We start from the raw sequence: 11,549 nt of genomic DNA, 5'->3' as shown, positions 1-11,549 counted from the left end.
ACGAACAATGGGAAATGGAGCTTATTGGAGGTTCTGTGCACACCCAGAGGCAAAAGAAGATAATTTCCCCGACTGTGGAATTTGCTAGAACAGCTAAGGAAGTGACGAGAAAAACAGGGAAGAGTACTGAACTGGAGTCGGTTTGTTTTGCTCTTAACTAGCTAGGTGAGCTCATGATTACTACGTAGCATGGCTATTCATTTATTTGTCTCCATCACTAGACGGTAATCTTTAGTGCAAACCCCATCGTGCCAATTTTCTATCAGTGCCTTGCTCATACTGGGTGCTCAGCGAATGTTCGTTGATTGGAAAAGTGAGGGAAAGAAGAAAATTCTTTGTTGAGAGGGATCTAGTACTCATCCATTCTGACTCTTTCACTTTAAAGACAAAGCAATTGAAACCCAGAGAAGTGAAATTGAGGTTCCACTGCTTGTTGTTGGCAGAATTAACAAGGATGATGGCGATGATGATGATGACAGTTAACATAATTAAGTACCTGAATTGCGCTAACTGCTCGTGTTGGTGATTTCTTAGTTGGTTCTTAGCTCCATACTCACCCTGCTTTTCTCCTCTGTATCCAGGGTTCAGAAGCCTGAAGACTATATTTCCCAGACCTCCTTGTCAGCTTCGGGTAGGTTCTATTGCTGACAAGCACTCACAGAATCTTGGGACATGGGAACAAGGGAGAAGTCATTATGTTAATATTTTAACTAATTAATTAAGTGTCTGTGGCAGCAGGTGGCAGCAGCAGCAGGCGATGGAAGGTGACCATAGGCCGCTGTAACACGGTTAGTGAGTGGCAGCACCTGTGGGTTTGTTGGGTTCCTGCAGCAGCCCCCACAAGGGCACGGTCTTCTGGCTTCCTCAGCATGGCAGTGGTGGTGGCCCGAGCGGCCTCAGGAGACAGAGTTTGTGAGCTGTGGGTAACCCCCCCGTCCCATTCAGTGCCTCCTGTCCCAGAGGGTAGTGTCTTCCTGCAGTTTCTGATCTCTCTCTGGGTAACACTGCCTTCCTGGTTTGGCTCCAACAGCCCTTCCAAAATATTAGTACCAATTTCTGGTATTAAGTCTCCCCTGCTGAAACGCCCTTAGTGTTTTATGCAGATTCTCTTGTTGTATTCCCACAGAAATGTAGGAGACGTGAGCCAATGGAACTGTATCTCTATTTTACAGATGAGGAGACTGAGGCTAATGGACACAGAGTGACTTGTCCAAGATCACAAAGTGAGGTGGTGGTAAAGTAGGGACATGAACCACATTTTTCTGATGCCTCAATCCACACGTTTAACTCTACCCCTCAAGGACTATCCTGCTACCCCCATTGGATTATTTTATTGAGGTTATTTGGGTGCCTAGCAATGAGGTCTTCCTCCTCTGTGCTGTGTAAGACTAATTTCACCAGGCCCTCTTCCTTAGGACACTCTTTCTCCAGGACCCTTGTTTCCTTGCCTCTTGATCTGAGTCTCATGATGAAGTCATTTCCTTTATTAAAAAATTTATAGCAAGGTGTCTGGGTGGCTCAGTTGGTTAAGTGTCGGACTCTTGATTTTGGCTCAGGTCATAATCTCAGGGTCTTGGGATCCAGCCCGATGTGGGGTTCCATGCTCAATGAGGCATGTGCTTGAGATTCTCTCTCTCCATCTGCTCACACTCTCCCTGTTTCTCTTTCAAATAAATAAATAAGCCTTAAAAAAAAAAAGCACTTTATAGGGAGGGACTGGTGTATCTTTTTTTTTTTAATTTTTTTTTAATTTTTATTTATTTATGATAGTCACAGAGAGAGAGAGAGAGAGAGAGAGAGAGGCAGAGACATAGGCCGAGGGAGAAGCAGGCTCCATGCACCGGGAGCCTGATGTGGGATTCGATCCCGGGTCTCCAGGATCGCGCCCTGGGCCAAAGGCAGGCGCCAAACCGCTGCGCCACCCAGGGATCCCTGGTGTATCTTTTAACAGCAGAAATAGCTAAGGGCATGACACTGTTGGTAGCAGAAGCCAGGAGGTTATCCAGAGTGAGGGTTTGAGGGAAGAAAAGAGGGTAGAGTGAATGGGCCCAGCATTATTACATAGCAGAATGGGGCCCTTATTCTGTTAGGACAACACTGGCCCCTCACTTGGGTGAAGACAAGGCCAGAAGACTGAGGATCGAAGGAACTGGTTCTTAGAGTGGTACCTGGCTTGTTGTGAGCACTCAACTAATGTTAGCTTTAAAGTAGGCCACTACCAGGGATTTATCCCGAAGATAAAAATGTGGTGATCCAAAGGGGCACATGCATCCAATGTTTATAGCAGCTATGCCCACAATAGCCAAAATAGGGAAAAAGTCCAGATGTCCATCGACAGATGAAAGATAAAGAAGATGTGGTGTATATATAAGCCATCAAAAAAAGAAATCTTGCCATTTGCAACCACGTGGGTGGAACTAGAGGATATTATCCTCAGTGAAATAAGTCAATCAGAGAAAAACTATTATCATATCATCATATGCGGAATTTAAGAAACAAAACAGGATCACGGGTGAAGAGAAGAAAAAATAAGACAAAATCAGAGAGGGAGACAAACCATAAGAGACTCTTAACCACAGGAAACACACTGAGGGTTGCTGGAGGGGGGTGAGGGATGGGATACCTGGGTGATGGACATTAAGAAGGGCATGTGATGTAATGAGCACTGAGTATTAAATAAGACTAATCACTGATCTCTACCTCTGAAATTAATAATACACTATATGTTATTTGAATTTAAATTTTAAAAATATGTAAAAAAAAATAGAAGAGGAGGGAATTCTTTTAAATTCATTTTATGAGGCCAGCATTACCTGAATACCAAAAGCAAACAAGGATGACATAAGAAAAGAAAATTGCAGATCAATATCTCTGATGAACATAGATGCAAAATCCCCAACAAAATATTAGCAAATTGAAGTCAGCAATATATTAAAAGGATCATACACTGTGATCAGGTGAGATTTATTCCAGGGATCCAAAGATGGTTTAACATAAAATGAAGGATAAAAGTCACATGATCATGTCAATAGACACATAAAAGACATCTGACAAAGTTCAACATCCACTTATGATAAAACTCAATGAAGTAGATATAGAGGGAACATACCTCAACATGATAAAGGACATATCTAACAAGCCTTCAACTAATATAGTCAACAGTGAAAAGCTGAAAACTTTTCCTCTAAAATCAGAAGGAAGACAAGGATGCCCACTCTTGCCACCTTTATTCAATATGGTATTGGAAGTCCTAGTCAGAGCAATTAGGCAAGAAAAAAAAAATGAAATGCATCCAAATTGTAAAGAAAGAGGGATGCCTGGGTAGTCCTGCCTCAGTTGGCTAAGTGTTAGACTCTTGATTTTAGCTCGGGTCACAATATCAGAATTGTGAAATCAAGCCCTACATTGGGCTTTATACAGAGCATAGAGCCTGCTTAAGATTTTCTCTTTCCCTCTTTCTCTGCCCCTCCAGTACTTACTCTCTTTTTGCCAAAAGAAAGAGAAAGAAAGAAAGAAAAAAGAAAGAAAGAAGAAAGAAAGAAAGAAAGAAAGAAAGAAAGAAAGAAAGAAAGAAAGAAAGAAAGGAGAAATAAAAGCCTTCACTGTTGCAGATGATCTAATAATATATACAGAAAACCTTTAAGATCCCATAAAAAATTGTTAAAGCTAATAAACAAATTCAGTAAAGTTGCAGGATACAAAATCAATACACAAAAATCTGTTGTGTTTCTATACACTAATAATGAACTATCAGAAAGAGAAATTAAGAAAACAATTCTATTTACAATTGCATCAAAAAGAATAAAATGCCTAGGAATAAAGTTACCCAAGGATGTAAAAGATCTGTATATTAAAAACCGTAAGACATTAATGAGAGAACTTGAATATGACATAAATAAATGGAAAGATATCTCAGGCTCATGGATTAGAAGAATTATTGTTGATAAAATGTCCATACCACCCGAAGCAATCTACAGATTCAATGCAGTTCCTATCAAAATGCCAATGGCATTTTTCACAGAAATAGAACTAACAACCCTAAATTTTGTATCAAGCCACAAAAGACCCTGAATAGCCAATGCAAACTTGAGAAAGGCAAAACTGTGCGATTATTTTAAAAGAAACTATTTATTATTTAAAATGAGTGTTTCTCAAGCATATTGTACTTTCATTGCTTTCCTCTGAAACCCAGCCATTCATCTTTTTAAAAAACAGTTTTATTGAGATATAATTTTCATACCATAAGATTTATGCATTTAAAGTATGCAATTCAGAAGACACAGAGATGGCCAACAGACACATGAAAAGATGTTCAACATCACTCACCATCAGGGAACTGCAAATCAAAACCACAGTGAGATCTCACCTCCCACTACCAGAATGGCTAGTATCAAAAACACAGGAAATAACAAGCACTGGCAAGGGTGCAGAGAAAAGGGAACCCTCGTGCACTGTTAGTGGGAGTGTAAATTGGTGTAAACATTGTGGAAAACAGTATGGAGGTTTCTCAAAAAATTAAAAATAGGAATACCATATGAGTCAATAGTTTCACTGTTGGGTATTTCCCCAAGGAAAACAAAAATGTTCATTGGAAAAGATATACGCAGCCCTATGTTTATTGCAGCCTTATTTACAACAGCCAAGATATGGAAGCAGTCCAAGTGTCCACTGACAGGTGAATGGAAAAAGAAGATATGAGATATATATAAACACACACACATACACACACGAATATTATTCAGCCCTAAAAAAGAACGAGATCTTACCATTTGCAACAACTTGGATGGACTTAGAAGGTATTATGCTAAGTGAAAATAAGTCAGATGGAGAGTGCCATATGATTTCATTCTCATGTGGAATCTAGAAAACAAAACAAATGAACAAAAAAACAAAAGTAGCAACAGCCTCACAAATACAGAGAACAAACTAATGGTTGCCACAGGGGAGAAGGGAGACGGGAGTGGGCAAAATGGGTTAAGGGGGAATGGGAAATACAGTTTTCCAGTTTGGAATGAATAAGTCACAGGGATGAAAAGCACAGCATAGGGAATATAGTCGATGGCACTGTAATAGCATTGTATGGTGACAGATGGTTGCTACGCTTGTGGTATACAATGTATACAGTTGTTGAATCACTATGTGGTCCACCTGACATTACTGCAACGTTATGCGTCAACTACACTACAATAAAAAGTGTATAATTCAATGTCCCCCCCGCCCCCCAAAAAAGTAGGCCATAGGACCTGAGGTCCTGCAGGAGATACCAAAGCAAATCAGAGCCAGATCAGTCCTGGGGGATAGTCAACCAGGAGGGGCTGAGGCTTGTGCCCATCTGAACTGGGAGGGAAGAGCTGGAAGCCAGCACAGCACGCTGAGAGGGTCCTGGGGAGCCGGAGGGGTGGATGCAGGCTCTGGGCTTTGAGTGGGCTCTTAAAGCAGGGTGAGATGTAAAGCAGAGGCCGTGGGGGAGGGAAGCACACTTTGCAGGCAAAGAAACTGTGAGCAGATGTATCTTTGAATTGAAGTCAAAACTTCCAGGTGATTTTTATAAAGCTCTCCCACCTTCCTTCTAAATGTCTGAGAGCAGTTTCTGTGAACCCCCCGGGCCTTCAGGTGCTGCTCAGAGTTGAAGCGTCCTCTACAAGAGACAAGTTCAAGGACGAATTTGGCCTTTTCCACATCCTTTCTAACTGTGCTCTATCGGTCCTCAAGCATTGCTCGCCTCTCGCAGCCCTGGGCCCCAGAACTCAGTCCCCAGAGGGACTCAGCTGGAGGCTTCATTGCACCCTCCCTACATCCAGACCCTTTGTCCCCTGGCCTGCCCTTGCTATTGGACCAGACAGCTATTTTGATGAACTCACTTGAAGTAAGATGTCAATGGCTTGTTGTAACTTAAAAATGTTCCCTTTCAGAGCATCTGTATTTTAACACTGGCCTTCAGCACTTCATTCAAAGGAGTAATGTGGAATTTCAAATGACATGACATAGAGCTTATATCAGTTAAAAATGTGTCTGGCTGTAACAGAAAGCCATCCTGCCATGGTTTAAACAAGTAAAGATGTTTATTTGTTCCAGGAGAACATACACACACACACACACACAAGCATGCACATGTGCATGTATACACACTTGCGGGTACACATACGTGCACATGCACACACAGATGCTACTGATTTGTCTGTCCGAGGAGACCAGAATATGCCACCCCAAAATATCCCACTGGGGCATAGGATTATTTTGAATTGAAGGCAATCAAGACCCAGCTGACTCAGAAGAAACTTCTGCCTCTCCCTTAAATGAAAAAAAAAAAAAAATTAGGTAGGGAGTCTGGCCCATCTAGAGAGCTATCACCAGAGAAATTTTTATCTGAAAGACCTATCTGTATGGTAGGACAGACATCTAATTACTAAACATCTGTTCTTTTTATCCTCCTGTGAATCACTCTCCTCCCCTTTGAAGGCCTAGGTTTCTAACCCATTCCTCAGCTAGGGATGGCATAGTAGCCTCAACTGCCCATGAGTCTCATATCTTTGTGGTTCCCGAATGGACAAAATTAAACTTGTTTTTCTCTGTTAATCTGTCTTACATCAATTTAATTATTAGACCAGCTAACAAAGCCTAGAAGGGTAGAAGGGACAATTTTCTGCCCCTGCAAGGGCTTGTACGACAGCTCTGTAATGTCACTGTTGGCCAAGCCTCCTCCTCTCTTCTGCCTTCCTCCCCAGGGTGGCACGAGGGCTCCTGAAGCATGGCAAACAGGAAGGAGCAAAGGAAGAAGGCAGAAGGGGAAGAGGCAAAGGGGCTACCTCCCCAGGATCATCAGTCAGAACAACGAAGTCACATGCTGCAAGGGAGGCAGGGGAGTGATCTTAGAGTTGTTGTTTTAAATAATTGGGCAGAGTGGACACTCAAAACCAAAATGCAGGTTCTGTTAGTTGGTAGGGAAGGAGACTAGATGGGGAGTTGGCAACAGCAGTGTCTTCTGGGGCTGGAATGGCTCCCAAAGGCATGTTGTCCCGCCCTCTTTGTCTCTGGAGGGCATGTAGAGTGCAATGCAGAGAAGTGCAGGTTGGAGCTGAGCAAAGCCATACCAACCCCCAGGTCTCTAACTCCCTGCCTGCTGTGCACTTTGGTGTTCCATTCCTCATCACCCAGAGTTAGGGTGTGTGCTCTAAAGCAAGGCTGAAGATGCCAGCCTTTCCAGCACTGCCAACCACTCATCCCGTTGCATAAAGGAGCTCCCCGCTTCCTCCTCCTACAGTTAGAAAGGCTTCATTTTTAGACTTAAAAAAAAATTTGAACCATTTTGAAGTGTACAGTTCAGTGCTATTAAGTGCCTTGACGATGTAGTACAACCATCACCATGATCCCATTGTTTACTTTTCATTGCTAATCCGATGCTGGTTTTCTCAGGTGTGGGGTTCAAAGGTGGGGATTTGCAATAAGGGTAATGAAATTTAATTCATTCAAAAATATGAAATATTTTTACTTTTCAAAGTGCTAACAGCTTAAAAGCACATGTATTTTCTGGCCTGGAAACATGTGGTTTCTTATCTGGATTATTTATCCCCCTCCAATAAATGTTGCTCCATGTTACTGTCTTGCACAGAGAGCCGGCATTAGGGCTATGAGCTGCTCCATCTTTTATTCAAAGGGCATCAGTATCAATCCCTTTGGTTTGTCAGATTCTACAAATAAATTATTTCCTTTGAATATTCCCGGGGCCATTTTGTGATTTGGGACAGATGAACATTCCTCTGGATTTCTAATCCCTATGGATTGGGCCAAAACCAGAAATCCGGAGGAGCCATTTGGGGGAGGCAAGGCAGCCCCCAACCCACAAACAGCCTTCCACTCCTGGAAAAAACCCCACATTCACAAGTAGAATATGGAGTCCCGTAACTTCAGTAGACCACGGAATTCTGGAGGGAGACAACTGGTGCAATTTTCATCTCTTGAAACATTTAAAATGTATCTGATCAAAGGAGGAGAAAATTAACCACAGTGTAGGAAGCTGGCAGGGGGACGGACAAGATGACCTAATTTGCCTTTCCCATTACTAATTTCAGTAGGAGTCTTCTCTGGGACTTCCACACTGAGATTCCAAGGCAAAGAGCACCTCAATGGGATTCTCGTGGCTGCGAGAATGACAGTTAGGACTTGTGATTTCTGAAGCGTCTGCTGTTGTATCCTTGGGGGTTTAGCATGGAACTAAATTCTCCTCAGATAGATACATTGGGCCCCATTCTTATCTACATAATAACTATGGAGAAATTTTCCCTTTGGGTTTCAAAGGATGTGAGTTTGGTCTATCAAAGTTGGGGCTATGCAATGAATTCATTACTTGCTGAAATAAAAATCAACACAAATATATCTTTGCCTTAAGAAAAAAAGAAAAAACCACACCACTTAGTTACTTTACCAACCTCTGGATTCAATTAATTTTTAACATGGAAGTAAAGTTCCCTTTTATTTTTTTCTTCCTTTCAAGCCAGACATTTATTTTTAACAAGGGATGAAATCATCTGAGAACAAAACGGGACATCTGTTACTTTATATCTGTTTATTTTAAGTACTTAAATCTGAGTTTGATTTCACACAATTTTGACATTGTTGCTTCATTAATAATCCTTACGTAATTGCGACCTCAGAGGGCGCCCTGTGATTGCAGCATTCACTTCTCATTAGTGTGGAGTCTGATAGGAAAGCCAGAGTCGCCCTGGGATGGGAGAGGCTTCCATGTTCAAAGCTGGTCTCAGTGCTGACCTCGGCAACAGCAGGAAACCACCTCAGAAAGCACAGGGAGAAGGCCTCGCATGGGGCCCAACTTCAATAAGGAGTGGTCTGTAGTCCGTTGTTAACATTTGCACGGTCCCATTTCTCGGGAGTTGTCGGATGGGCAACCTAGGGGCAGCAGTTGTTGCAAGAGAAATACAAGATTGCATATTGCATACACTTGCACGCAATTGACACATACACATGTGTACTCAAGTGTGTTGGAGCAAAGAGAACTTTTCATCCACCTTTGAAGAGCAGCACAGTCCTAGGAGGCAGATACAGAGGAACCTACTGAGATAGGAAGTGTGAGGCTCTGCAGAGAGGGGCCTCTGTGGCCACAGTGGGCCTGGCCAAAGGGGTGGCCTGATACCTGTGGCTGAGGATCAAGGTGTGGGATGCAGAGCTGAGGGATTTGAAATGAGAGTAGTGGATTTTTTTTTGGGGGGGGGTAGTGGAATTTTTAATTGTTTCATTCATTTATAGACCAAATATTCAATGAGCTCTACGTGAGGCATTGGGTATATTTTGGTAAATAGATTACCCTTCTTCTTCCGAAGGAGCACACTATCAGATCAGTGTGCTATGAGAAAGAATGGCCGAGGGTCCTAACTGGGATTAAGAGGGTCACAGAAGGATACTCAGAGGTAAAATGTAGGTTGAGACCTGAAGGATGAGAAGGAGCTGGATATGGGAAGAAGGAGGGAGAGAGAACTCAAGCTTACAGAAGGAAAGGAGATTGGCTTGTTGCAGGAATGAAGAGGAGGCCAGTGTGGCTGGAGTGCAGTGAGAAAGAGAGGAGTGAAAAGGAGGAGAAGGGAGAAGGTGGAAAAGAAAATGGGAATCATGCCTGGTGTCCCAGGCCGAGGGGAGGTGCTTGGATTTCACCGTATGCATAAGGGAAGTTATGCATGCATAGTTTTAAGCAGGTGAGTGACAAAGCTTCTGTGAGCTGAAGGGGAGAGATTAATTTCATAGGCTGTTGTCATGGTCCAGAAAGGTGGCAGTGGAGAGGGCGGGAAGCGGGTGGATTAGGGAACACTGATGGACTGGATGTGAGGGATGAAAAAGGAAGAGGGGTCAGAACTATCCTGAGGATTCCTGGCCCAAGTATCTGGGTGAATGGTGGTGCTATTTACTGAGATGGGAAAGGTTGGCTGGGGCTAGGGCAGGGAACCAGCTAGTTGGGATAGGGTTGGGATGGGAATCAACCATTCCATTTGGGACATCTAGCTTTGAGATGTCAAGTTGGCAGTTAAGTATTTGAATCGGAAGTTCTCCTAGGAGAGGTCTGGCTTGGAGGTATAAATATAGAGTTGTTGACAAGTAGAAAGTTTTTAAACCAAGACAATGACTGATGTTAACAAGATTTTGAATAAAAGTGGGTAAGTGTTGTGCTGGCTAGAAGTTCTCCATGGTGGAGGGAAAGATGCTTATATTTACTTATATTTAATATTTAATATTTTAATATTTAATATTTGGGGGAATATTTTAAAGTAAGTTATAGACATGATATTTTACCCCTAAGTTCTTTAGTCTTCAAAAAAATCGAGACATCATTCTACTTAAGCACAATCTCAGGAAATGACATTTGGTCATCATCTCAGTGCCAGGCTCTTACCTTATGCCCAGCACTATCCACTTAATATTTTTCTTTTAATCCTCACAACAAATTTTTGAATAAGATATGCTTGGTGCATCCTACCAACGAAGACATTGCAGCTTAGCAAGGCTTACTAAATCCCCCCAAACCAGGTATCTAGAAACTTGTGAAGCCAGGACCCAAACCCAAGTATGACCAACTCTAAGACTTTCCCCCATTCTTTCTTAGTTGCATACAGATACCTAGAAACTCATCTTTATGGAAGGCATATGATTCTCGTACCCTTTGCTTAGCATCTGTTTCTTAGAGTGCTGTCCTGTCTTTGAAAATTTGGCCCCATGATCCCCATTCTTTGCTGAGGTCAGAGGACTATGTTCTCCTTTGGCCAGGCTGCAGTGGACCATTCCCTGAAGATGCATTAGGATGGAGAAGGAATCTGGCTGCAGCCTATCAGCTCAATTATCATAGATTTGAAAAGCCAGCATTCTTTCTGTCCTTGGCTTCCCACAGCATGCATTGGATGGGGGTTATGCGTATCTCCTGGGATTTAGTAAACCAGTGGTGGTAGCGTGAAGGGCTATGGTAGTGATCTTTTTGCTTTCTGTGGTCACATCAGTGCCTTATGCTCCCAGGGCGCTCTTCAGAGGCCTGGGGGTCCTGCCCCATCTTCCAAGCCATGACCAGGAAGGCTATGAGGTGGGGACAGTTGACTCAGATACATGCCATTTCTACTTTCCCCAGGATGGGTGTGTCCTTAGCCCATTCCTACCATCATCCTTATTGTAGATGATGTAGAATTTAGAGGTAGAGAGGCCTCTATCATTCAAACAAGGTATATGTATACCAGAGCACTCATGGTGGCATCCAGTTACTCTTTAATCCCTAACCCTGCTTTATTTTTATTTATACCATTTATGATCATCTGCTCTAAATGCATTTGCTTATTCTCTCTCTCTCTCTCTCTCTCTCTACTAAATTTTAAGCTTCATGAAAGAAGAACCATTACCAGTTGGGCTCATAATTCATCCCCAAGCACTACGAGAATGCCTGGCACACAGTAGGCACCTGATACACATTTGTTGAATTAATGATTGAATCAATCAATCATATAGAGTCCCAGACATCTAAATATTAACCCAGTGCATTCTAACTAGTCCATAACAGACTTCTG

The 11,549-nt window shown here is 42.6% G+C and overlaps 1 long non-coding RNA gene across 2 annotated transcripts in view; it reads left to right on the top strand.

Moving 5' to 3' along the window:
• The first annotated feature begins 16 nt into the window (after positions 1-16).
• The window catches only part of LOC140641481 (uncharacterized), a 29,816-nt gene continuing 18,283 nt past the window's right edge, over positions 17-11,549 (top strand). Inside the window, exons 1-4 of one of the 2 annotated variants that reach the window (XR_012038009.1) lie at positions 17-165; positions 582-631; positions 739-788; positions 1,173-1,468. This is a non-coding gene — a long non-coding RNA (uncharacterized lncRNA). Of the gene's footprint in view, positions 166-581; positions 632-738; positions 789-1,172; positions 1,469-11,549 lie in introns of those variants that run through there. The other variant, XR_012038010.1, reaches the window with a different exon arrangement.

Source organism: Canis lupus, chromosome 10 (assembly GCF_048164855.1).
Source record: "Canis lupus baileyi chromosome 10, mCanLup2.hap1, whole genome shotgun sequence".
NCBI classification, from domain to species: Eukaryota; Metazoa; Chordata; class Mammalia; order Carnivora; family Canidae; genus Canis; species Canis lupus.
Note: the sequence above shows the minus strand (reverse complement) of the source record. Positions and strands in the feature narration are given on the sequence as shown.